The sequence below is a fragment of the Thunnus maccoyii genome, chromosome 17, assembly GCF_910596095.1.
Source record: "Thunnus maccoyii chromosome 17, fThuMac1.1, whole genome shotgun sequence".
Classification (NCBI taxonomy): Eukaryota; Metazoa; Chordata; class Actinopteri; order Scombriformes; family Scombridae; genus Thunnus; species Thunnus maccoyii.
The window spans coordinates 1,334,512-1,346,317 of NC_056549.1; the positions used below are offsets into that span (position 1 = coordinate 1,334,512).

The following is an 11,806-nucleotide window of genomic DNA, read 5'->3' on the forward strand; positions in this document are numbered from 1 at the left end:
AATACAGTACAAAATCCTGCACATCACCATTGAAAAACTTTATTTAGAGTTCTCTCAACTTTTTATACATTTCCTGGAACTTTCCTGAGTAATTTGCAGGTATGTAACTGTACATTTTAGGACATTTTACAGAAGGTGGTGAAAATTTAGTACAAATTATAAGAAAAAGTATTTAGTTGGTAAGTAGCCACTCATTATATTTGGGCAGTGATGGAAGAATTATTACGATAATTTACTTAATTCACATTTAAGAAGCTGGAATCAGAGAATTTGGACATTTTCTTCTTAAAAAATGACTAAAAATTATGAATCGTTTATCAAAATAGATTAATTTTATCCTTGGCAACTAATCAATTAATCAACTAATCATTGCAGTTCTGCTATACAGTATACTCTAAACATAAATAGTAACTAGAAAGTCTTTTGAGACACAAATAATCACAAACAAGAGATACAGGAGATAAAGTTGGAATAATTAATTAAACATTAAAAGTGTCTCTGAGGGAACAGAACTTATGTAGTTTTACTTCAGAGAGGATGATGGCAGATTGAGTCAGTCCTGGTGTTATCAGGACATCTGGTGGCTGAAACAGTTTCTCACATCATGTGATCAAACAGACTGTAATGTGGAAAAGTCTCCACCAGGTAGAGTCACAGACCAGCTGACATCCAGGTGTGTGTGTGTGTGTGTGTGTGTGTGTGTGTGTTCTGGTATTACTCATGTTGTGAGGACTCGCCTCCCTTTTGAGCACAAAACCATAATAAAAATTATTAAATTTAAGGGTGAAAACAGGTTAAATTATTTAAGAGCTTTTTTTTGGATTTTTAAAACTTTTTTGTGAATTATTATATATTTTATAGTTTCCTGTATTTTGTTTGGTTTTTGTCTGTTTTTTTCTTACTTTGATGCCTTGTGACATTTGTCTTTTCAGCCTCAGCCGAAAAAAATGGTCACATTGCCAAGTGCATGGTTCAAAAGGCTTGTACTTAGTCCCTTAATTAATCCTAGGTATGTTTTGGGCATAACATGCAATAAACCAATCAGAGTGTCATCTCCCATTGCCTATAAAAACCAGGTGCGCTTGCACCTTGGTGAACTGCTATTATAATGGTGGATTTAGCCCAAGCCTTTATTGGGCCCTAAACAGAATTTGTTTCAGGAACCCCCGCCACCTCTGCACCCCCAACACTATATACACACACTATATACTAATTTTATTAGTTGTAGCTGTGTTGCTTACATCATACCAGTGTCAGCCTGGCATGTTTTTACCCTTCTATGGTTTCTTAAATTTTAAGATTTAAAACCATTGAGGTGGTCTTCTTCTTTGGATTTCTTGGGTTTGTCATCTCGTTTTTGCTTCTTACCTGAGATTTTGACACATTATAGTCCAGGTAGCCTGCAAGAAAAGGGAAATGAATATTAGCTTTGAGTTGGATCTTATTTTTGTACACTTACACAAGTACTGTACTGAGATACAATTTAGAGGTACTAGTACTTTACTTGAGTATTTTAATTTTCTGCTGCTTTATATCTGTGCTACATTTTAGAGGGAATTATTGTACCTTTTACTTCACAAAATTTATTTGCCAGTTTAAATAACTAAGGATTTTACAGATCAATATTTTACATCTAAAACATGGAATCAATTTATTAAATATTATCATTTTACAGATTAAATTACCCAACAGTACATATTAGATATTAGTACATATTACATCAGAATGCTTCTTACATGCAACAGTAATGATAACATTAAGAGCAAACATTCAACTGTATTTCAGAGTATTTTTACTTCTAATACTTGATTTTGCTGATAATACTTCTGTACTTCAGTAAGATTTTGAAAGCAGGACTTTTAATGTACTGGAGTGTTTTTACATCCTTGTATCGTTCCTTCTACTTGAGAAAAGATCTGGATACTTCTTCCAACACTGCTTGTAACTAACTTGGCGAGCTAATAACAGCGAGCTGCTGTAGCTTCCTCAGGTTACCTTGGGTGCTGCCCGACAACTTGTTTCCTCGACTCGTTCATTTTGTTCTTATTCTTCTCCATGTTACTGCAGCTTATTTCACTGCTTTATGTGTTATATTAACAAAACAATAACACAAGTGGAGCAGCATGTATAGGCTTTAACCTATGAACCTCAAACTCAGAAGAGAGGATTTCATTTGTAAATGCCTCTGGTTGGGGACATCAAGCTCACAGAGGTATTTTCATAAGTTTTTCAAGGTGCCATTTTAATGTCCATCACCGAGTGATGCTTAAATCTGTCATACCCTCCTGTAGGACATTTCAAGCGCTCTTGGAGTCCCTCTGGTGGCCATGGGTGACCTAAACAGGCTTTGTTTGCCTACTTTGTTTATGCATTGTGCTGGCCCTGATTTCAATGAGGTTTTCCTGGTTAAACAGAGTTTAATGTTTGTCTCCAGTGTGTCTGAGGACACAGATGTTATAATAATGAATCACAACAATGAAGAACAGAAAGAACAATTTATTTTTGCATATATCACAGAGATACAACAGACTGCATTAATGCATCTCAGCACTTTTTATTTCCTTGTTGGAATAAAAGTCAAACATCAGACTTGATGATCCAACTGATAAAGATTCATACTGTCTGTTAATATTCAACTTTTGTTCCAGATTTTTCGTTCCAAAGGTCAGAGCTGCTGTTCTGTGATCAGATTTCCTTAAAGATCACTTCAGGTTAAAGATGAATACAGAGAGTTAAGACTGTTTGTGAATCTACAGACTTTAAAAACTTCCTGCTGTCAGTTACATGTTTGTTCTTCTTCTGGTTGGTTTCCTGTTGAAGCTGCTGATTAATTTCATCTTCACTCATCAGCTTGATTCAGATGATTTTCAGCATCTAAAGGTAACGTAACCAACAGTTTCCATCATGTTTGTGTTAAATGATGTGATAACAGTAGAGATGGTTGTTATAGTGATGAGTTATGTTGATTTGTTGGCTGCATTGGTGGAACGAACGAAACTCCAGAAGAAATAAGAAAAGCTTCATTTTGTTGAAGCTGAAATTCAACTTCTAAATGCTGTGGTTCATGTTGAGGCTCAACTGTGGCGGTCTGTTATTTGTCTAACTAGATTATTTTCTCTGCATATTTTACATAAGAATATGGAGGAGCATCATATTAATAATAATATCCAGCTCAGACCTCTAGTTTTACGTGAATAAGAACATGTAATATGTGCATCAGTAGATCAGACTCATCTGTTTGGTCATTACTGTCGTGAATTTACAGTCATTTTGAAATAGAACACCTTCCCCAAATATATAGTACAGAACACAACTGTCACAGGCTGTTAAAGGGTTAAAGGTACAATCACATTGATTTTTACATGTTAGCTAAATAAAATGATAAAAACATGCGAGTTAGAGCTTAGTTTTGATCAATAAAAGTAATAAATGCTTTGCTGTCAGATAATTTATTGATCATAAAACAGTAAAAATCTGCTATAATGACATTAGCAACAGTATTGCTAGCTAGCAAAGCTTTGATAGCAAACCAATCTGATCAATAAACAGTTTGATCAGCTTTCAACACAACACTGACTGACTGTACAAAGTGATGTGATTATTTACTGACAGATTTTACATAAAATGAACTCAAACTGTTTCAAACTGTTTTAAGTTTGTTTTTGTAAAACCTTTTCTTGAAGTCAGGAGTTACATGTTCCTTTAATTTCATTGTTAGAGAAGTTTCAGATTCAAGAGGTTCAAGGTTCTTTTAATTCAACAATATACTCCTCTGAACTAACTTCCTTATTATCCAACACTGGATAAAAGACAAAACATGGAAGATAAGATTAAGAAGAAATCAAAAATATAACTGACAACTATTGTCTGCAGTGATATTTATTTTTATTGCATCAGTATCTTTATGTTTATTCAGTAAATGACTGTTGGAAACTCATCATGGCCCTGAGTGTGACACGTACAGTCAGGGCTGTTTTAGGCATAAACAAACTAGGTGGAAAGGCACCATAGAGGAAGAAGAGGAAATATTTTATAATTTTTAAATTCATTTTATAATTTTATAATTAATGCCACTCAGTCTACTTTTAAAGTCAGTCATTGATGCTTACTGCAGTAAAGAGCTGATACTGAGAAGAGACTAAAGGCAGAAACTTCTGGCTGATACTTAATAAACAACCTCATTATGTCAGAATCATGAATGAGAACCAGGTTATTGTTCTAAGCAAACATCATAATATTCTCCAGATAGATAACACTCACAACCAGCATATGGACGATATGTGTCCTCAACTGGAGTCATGTAGATTTAACAATAGATAACCTGATGATAAACAATGATCTACTTCCTGAAATAAAAGTAAAATAATTGATTTTCTGAGCCAATCAAATGAAGGCATTTTGATGATGTCACCTATAAATCCAGATGTTTGATCCTGTAGTGACAGATGTCAAAAACGCCCCTCTGCCTTTAAACCCCTGAACCCCCTCTTTCTGTATATATATATCATATTTATTGATATGACAGTAGCAGCAGCGATGCAGCAGCATCGTTTTGCTTCCATTTTAGTGACATTTTGCAGGTGAACCAAACCTCTAAACAGCTGCTGTTGGTGGAAAACTTCAGTACTTCATGAATGCTGAGATTATCGAGTATCTGTCTAAATCCTGTGTAGACAGATTAACACTGACATCCTGTAGAGATTATAGAAAATACTACAGGACACTATACACAATATACAATAATAGTTATATATTCTTTTAATGCACAAGCATTCAGCTGTAAAACATCTATACTGTTTTAATGATTGTGCACAGTAAGTTGTATAATGAAGGAAAAATTCAGATAAATATTGGATCGTAAAACAAGGTCAGACAGGTGAGTGTGGTCAAATACCTGCAACTGTAGAGAAAAAACAGAGACTGTCTCCAATGTGGAGGAGTCAGTTAATCAATAACCTGGTTATGATACATATCATATCCTGGACATGATTAAAATCAGACACAACAGGCAGTAGTGTGCATGTAAAGGTAAAAATATACAGATGATGTTGATCACACAGAACACAAGTTGAATCGATTTAGATTTAAATGAATAAAGAATTATAAAATCATTATAAAATCATTTAACAAACAGATCAATCCCTTCGGGGGCAGCAGGGGACGTCTCGCCTACGGCACCAAAATGTCCAGAAACAGTTTTATACATTTTATATTTAATGATCAATAAAACAGAATCTAATCTGATCTGTGATTGAAAGTGATAACTATCAGGTGCATTAAAATATAAAGACAGTACGAGATATTTCTATGATGAGGAGAAAACAACCAACATTTTCTTCATCCTGATAACAAGTCGTGTTTGTGTAACAGCCTGATGTGTAAAATACCAAACAACATCCAAATTATATTCATTCAAATGAACAAAGGTCATAAACCTGTGACTTTATATCTCTGCAGACGTCACTGAGCATGCTCAGTTTCTTGGTTCAGTGTTGATGGTTTAGTTTAGTAGTGACAGTAGTTTTAGTTTAATAGTTCTGAACAGCAGTGAAGCAGAAAGACATCAGTTCCATCAGACTGTGAGAACACAGATAATAACACTGATTCATTGTTGGATTTAGTCTCTTAAAACATTAAGACACATTAATGATAATCATAAAGAGATAAAATAATGATGTTATGAAACAGTCCCCGACTCCTCCACATACAACATATGTTACATATCCTACAATCCATATCCTATCCTCCTTTAGGGTTCTGTTTACATCAGACAGACAACAATGACATTAGTTTGTGGACAGATGAACATCAGTTTCCAGGTAAATCAGAATACTGCGGCACTGTGAGATTGTTTAATGTCCTCACAGAGAGTCTTGGCAGGTTCCTCCTGTGTGTTTGGAGCTGAACTCTGCTGCAAGGTTCACTGGTTTAATATCATCTTTATGGTTTTGGACTTTGACTGTGAAGTTATGAGAGAGTGACAGCGTCCTCAGATTGATGATGAAGGACTGATGAAGGAGAATCAGCTGCAGCTTCTCTCTGTGTTTCCTCTACAGGTGAAGGTAGAACGACTCTGTGACCAGATGTGGATCTGAATTCACCTGGTGAGTATTTTCTTCTTTCTGCCACACAGCTGAATAAAAATATATCATGTCATCAGTTTTTAAACAGAAGTGAACTATAACTTGCTGCATATGAGTCTCTAGTGGACAAAAATACAACTGTATAAAAAGGAATATAGTTAATGCAGTTTCTTCAACATGTATCCACAGTGGAAATCTTAAAGTAATTACTGACTTTGGCTCCATCTGGTGGTAGAATAAAGAATGACAGTGTGATAGACAGCGGTGTGGCTCTGTGATGTGCAGCTTGTTGTAATGAATGAGCTTGTTGTTGTGTTTGTGTGAAGGTGTTTCTCTGCTATGGATCAGTGTGAGGACAGAGAGGAGGGAGTCCCTCCCTCTAAAAGCTCTTTGTGTGGGGAACATGACAGCCAGACCAAAGCTCAGAGGTGAGATGAGGATCTCTAACTGTCCATCACTGTTCTCCACTCACATCACTCCACCATCATTATTCACACTCAAAGCTCTGTGTGTTGTGTTGAAGCCCAGAGCAGCTGAACAGACCACACTTTGCTGGACCTGAACTCAGCTGTGTGTCCATGAAGAGCGACTGGTCTATGGATCAACCTATTTACTTCAGACATGGACATCAGTCTGCTGATCAGAGGTCAGACTGTAAAATATTTTCTGTTATTATCCAGCTCTCCTAAGAAGACATATCATTGATGTAAAGATTAATTCTTGACTGTGGTGACATACAGTATATCTGTGGTAAATATTCTTAACACAAGGACCACCCATTTAGCTAATCCTGGAACTTTCTATTGTATCCCATGTCCTTAATCAGTGAAAAATAGCTGCTCAGGTGTCATCATGTGAATAAAGTACAAAACTTCAGTCACATGATATTAGATGGTTGTACTGGAAAACACAAAGAATATATGTATATATGTATATATATATATATATTTATTCCTTCATTTTTGTGATGGATATGTTCAAATTGGTGACATGGTGGCATTTTGCATTCCGACTCTTCATTATGGTCACTGTTTGATTGCAATTCAAACACAATGGTCTCATATTTCCCTCAGGCAAAATGAACTCGTGTTTTTCAGTCCAGTCATCCTTAAATGCATGTTTTTCACTGTCAACATCTGTTTTTCTTGTTTCTTGTTGCCTTTAGCATATTTACCACAGAAGAAGTATGATGTCTTTGTTATTAACATGTTGACAATAACACATTCTTTGTCTGAGAAGAATTACATTGAAAAAAAAACAACACTTGTGACATGTCATTATTTATTCTAAAACTTCATCTTTTCTTCACAGAGTTCATCAGCAGAGCTCAGAGGTTCTCAGTGGTCAGTCTGTCCAGCAGCATCAAACACACCTGGACTCCATATTTATGGTGTGTAAATATAAAGCACAGCTACTACTGCTAACTACAACAACCACAGACTAAATACTAAACTACCATTCTGGTCCTAACAGTCTACATGCTGCGCTCTGTAGACCAGCAGGTTTTCAGTCTGTCACAGATGATCTGATGTTGACTTCTACCAGTTAAATTTACATTTTATTCTCTCCCAGCTGCTGGAGGAGAACATCATCAGTTTTGTGCAGAACGAGCTGAAGAAGATCCAGAAGGTTCTGAGTCCAGATTACCAAGAATGCATAGAGAGGCAGAGTGAGGATGAGGAGGCCTTGGATGGTGAGGATGAAGAGCAGAGGAGGAGCAGCAGAGAGGCATTTCTGAAGATCACACTGCAGTTTCTGAGGAGAATGAAGCAGGAGGAGTTGGCTGACCGTCTGCAGAGCAGTAAGAGGATTTTAACAGATTTAACATGATGGAGAGGAAATGGAGGCAACATGGGAGAGGTTTATATTTCAATCTCTGCTGTTAATATGATGCACACATCTGCATCACATCTATGAATTCTTCTGAGCTGAAAACAGTCAGAAACTGTTTGTCCTCAACTGATGAGCTGAATATATTTCATAGTGGAGGAAAATATAAACATCTGCAGTTTAATGTTTACATTCTACCAATTTACTGTAGAATCATCTGATCATTTATTTGTTGTTTGTTCATTCAGGAACAGTCGGACCTGCAGAGTCTCGATATAAACTCAAGTCTAACCTGAAGAAGAAATTCCAGTGTGTGTTTGAGGGGATTGCTAAAGCAGGAAACCCAACCCTTCTGAATCAGATTTACACAGAGCTCTACATCACAGAGGGAGGGACTGCAGAGGTCAATGATGAACATGAGGTCATACAGATTGAAACAGCATCCAGGAAACCAGACAGACTAGAAACTACAATCAGACACGAAGACATCTTTAAAGCCTCACCTGGAAGAGATGAGCCAATCAGAACAGTGATGACAAAGGGAGTGGCTGGCATTGGGAAAACAGTCTTAACACAGAAGTTCATTCTGGACTGGGCTGAAGACAAAGCCAACCAGGACATACAGTTCACATTTCCATTCACTTTCAGAGAGCTGAATGTGCTGAAAGAGAAAAAGTACAGCTTGGTGGAACTTGTTCATCACTTCTTTACTGAAACCAAAGAAGCAGGAATCTTCAGATTTGAAGAGTTTCAGGTTGTGTTCATCTTTGATGGTCTGGATGAGTGTCGACTTCCTCTGGACTTCCAAAACAATGAGATCCTGACTGATGTTACAGAGTCCACCTCAGTGGATGTGCTGCTGACAAACCTCATCAGGGGGAAACTGCTTCCTTCTGCTCACCTCTGGATAACCACACGACCTGCAGCAGCCAATCAGATCCCTCCTGAGTGTGTTAACATGGTGACAGAGGTCAGAGGGTTCACTAACCCACAGAAGGAGGAGTACTTCAGGAAGAGATTCAGACATAATAAGCAGGCCAGCACAATCATCTCCCACATCAAGACATCACAAAGCCTCCACATCATGTGCCACATGCCAGTCTTCTGCTGGATCACTGCTACAGTTCTGGAGGATGTGTTGAAAAGCAGGGAGGGAGGAGAGCTGCCCAAGACCCTGACTGAGATGTACATCCACTTCCTGGTGGTTCAGGCCAAACTGAAGAACATCAAGTATGATGGAGGAGCTGAGACAGATCCACACTGGAGTCCAGAGAGCAGGAAGATGATTGAGTCTCTGGGAAAACTGGCTTTTGAGCAGCTGCAGAAAGGCAACCTGATCTTCTATGAATCAGACCTGACAGAGTGTGGCATCAATATCAGAGCAGCCTCAGTGTACTCAGGAGTGTTCACACAGGTCTTTAAAGAGGAGAGAGGGCTGTACCAGGACAAGGTGTTCTGCTTCGTCCATCTGAGCGTTCAGGAGTTTCTGGCTGCGCTTCATGTCCATCTGACATTCATCAACTCTGGAGTCAACCTGCTGGCAGAAGAACAAACAACATCCCAGTTGTCTAAAGTTTTGAAAGACAACCCTAAACTAAAAAATCTCTATGAGAGTGCTGTGGACAAGGCCTTACAGAGTCCAAATGGACACTTGGACTTGTTCCTCCGCTTCCTCCTGGGTCTTTCACTGCAGACCAATCAGACTCTCCTACAAGGTCTGCTGACACAGACAGGAAGTAGCTCACAGACCAATCAGAAAACAGTTGAGTACATCAAGAGGAAGATCAGTGAGAATCTGTCTGCAGAGAGAAGCATCAATCTGTTCCACTGTCTGAATGAGCTGAATGATCGTTCTCTAGTTGAGGAGATCCAACAGTACCTGAGATCAGGAAGTCTCTCCACAGATAAACTGTCTCCTGCTCAGTGGTCAGCTCTGGTCTTCATCTTACTGTCATCAGAAAAAGATCTGGACGTGTTTGACCTGAAGAAATATTCTGCTTCAGAGGAGGCTCTTCTGAGGTTGCTGCCAGTGGTCAAAGCTTCAAATAAAGCTCTGTAGGTGGATACATTAATGTGAATCAACAATGTCAAATATGTTTAATTTTATAAATGAAAAAGAATTCTGTTTGTGTTCATCATTAATTCTTCCTCAGGCTGAGTGGCTGTAACCTCTCAGAGAGAAGCTGTGCAGCTCTGTCCTCAGTTCTCAGCTCCCAGTCCTCTAGTTTGAGAGAGCTTGACCTGAGTAACAACAACTTGCAAAAATCAGGAGTTAAGCTGCTGTCTGCTGGACTGGAGAGTCCACAGTGTACACTGGAAACTCTCAGGTCAGGATACAGCATCTATAATTTTGTTATCTTGAACAATGGGAATAAAGCTCACTCTGAGAGACTTTTTCATGCTGTTTTACATTTAGATCAATGTCAATTATTCTGCACAACATCTGTAGGATTCTGGTACTTATGATTAAAAAACATTGCGTTATCAACCTTTTTATATTTCAAGTCTGTCAGGATGTCTGATCACAGAGGAAGGCTGTGCGTCTCTGGCCTCAGCTCTGAACTCCAACCCCTCCCATCTGAGAGAGTTGGACTTGAGCTACAATCATCCGGGAGCCTCAGGAGAGAAACTGCTGTCTGCTGGACTGGAGGATCCACACTGGAGACTGGACACTCTGAGGTATGGACAGACAGGTGGACACTCTCAGGTATGGAGGGATAGTTGGACACTCTCAGGTAAACAACTTTGATGCTGAACATAATAGTTCATTCTCCATCATGAATGCAATAGTTTGAAGATCATGTGATGTGAGTGAAACCTCTGGAAAAAGGCTAGTAAGTCGACCTAAAGTTATTCTTTTGTTAAACTTTCATGTTCTCCTTGTGTCCCTGAGCTCATCAGAGAAGAGTCCATCTATTATATTATTATACATGTAATTGCTGTTTATTATATAGAAATTCACTTGTATCATGAACTTTATTCAGAACTTTCTAACTTGTTGTTGTTGCTTCTTATTGTGTCTTTCAACTATTATTATTATTATAATTATTATATATTCAAACCAAATAAATGAACAGCCTTAAAGGTTCATTTATTCTCTAACTCTGAAATTACTCCTTTATCTTCACCTTGAAATCTTCTTTCGATATTGAATTATTGTATTGAAGTCAAGTCAATTTTATTTATGCAGCACCAAATCACACATTTCCTGTATGACATGCTCAGAGCCTCAAGATGGAGTTTGTAAATGACACATTACAAATTGAATTTTGTAGTTTGACTGATATGTTAAGAGGTTACTGTAGTTATGCAGTGATGTTTAAAAGAACTTTATTACTTGTCATTGATTTAGATATTATTGTTATTATTAGGGATGCACAATATTATCGGCACATCATCAGTATCGGCTGATAAAAGCTTTAAAGTGAAATATCGGCATCGACCATTTCGGCCCATAATGAGAGGCCAATTTGTTGCCTTCTTCGTCCCCTGACTGTGCTTCCCTCCAAGGACTGTTTCACCCTGACGGTCCCGGTGTTTCCTCTGCAGGCTCCACTTCACTCAGCCGCCCGTCAGACCCGCTGCTTCTTCCCACTTTAACCTGAATAACAAACCGGGCTCGGTTAGCCTCCCAGCAAATGTTAGCCCCGGCTCTCTGTGTGGATCCAACCGGAGCACCGAGCCCCGGTTTGTTATTCAGGTTAAAGTGGAGGAGGCACCAGGACTGTCAGACAGAAACAGTCTATCGGGGAGCTGCTATGTTCGGCTGCACAGATAGGAAACACCTTGACTGACAGGATGTATCACTCTGTTTGAAAAATAAAAAACTTCATCTTCTTCTTTTTGGTTTATAACGGCAGTTTGCAACCAGCGTATTAGGTGCATTACCGCCA

General features: G+C 38.2%; 1 long non-coding RNA gene across 1 annotated transcript; it reads left to right on the forward strand.

Moving 5' to 3' along the window:
• Nucleotides 1-2,820: 2,820 nt before the first annotated feature.
• Nucleotides 2,821-6,430, forward strand: LOC121881966. The gene is made up of 3 exons (XR_006091971.1): nt 2,821-2,880; nt 6,057-6,104; nt 6,410-6,430. It is a non-coding gene; the product is annotated as an uncharacterized LOC121881966 (long non-coding RNA).
• The last annotated feature ends 5,376 nt before the right edge of the window (nt 6,431-11,806 follow it).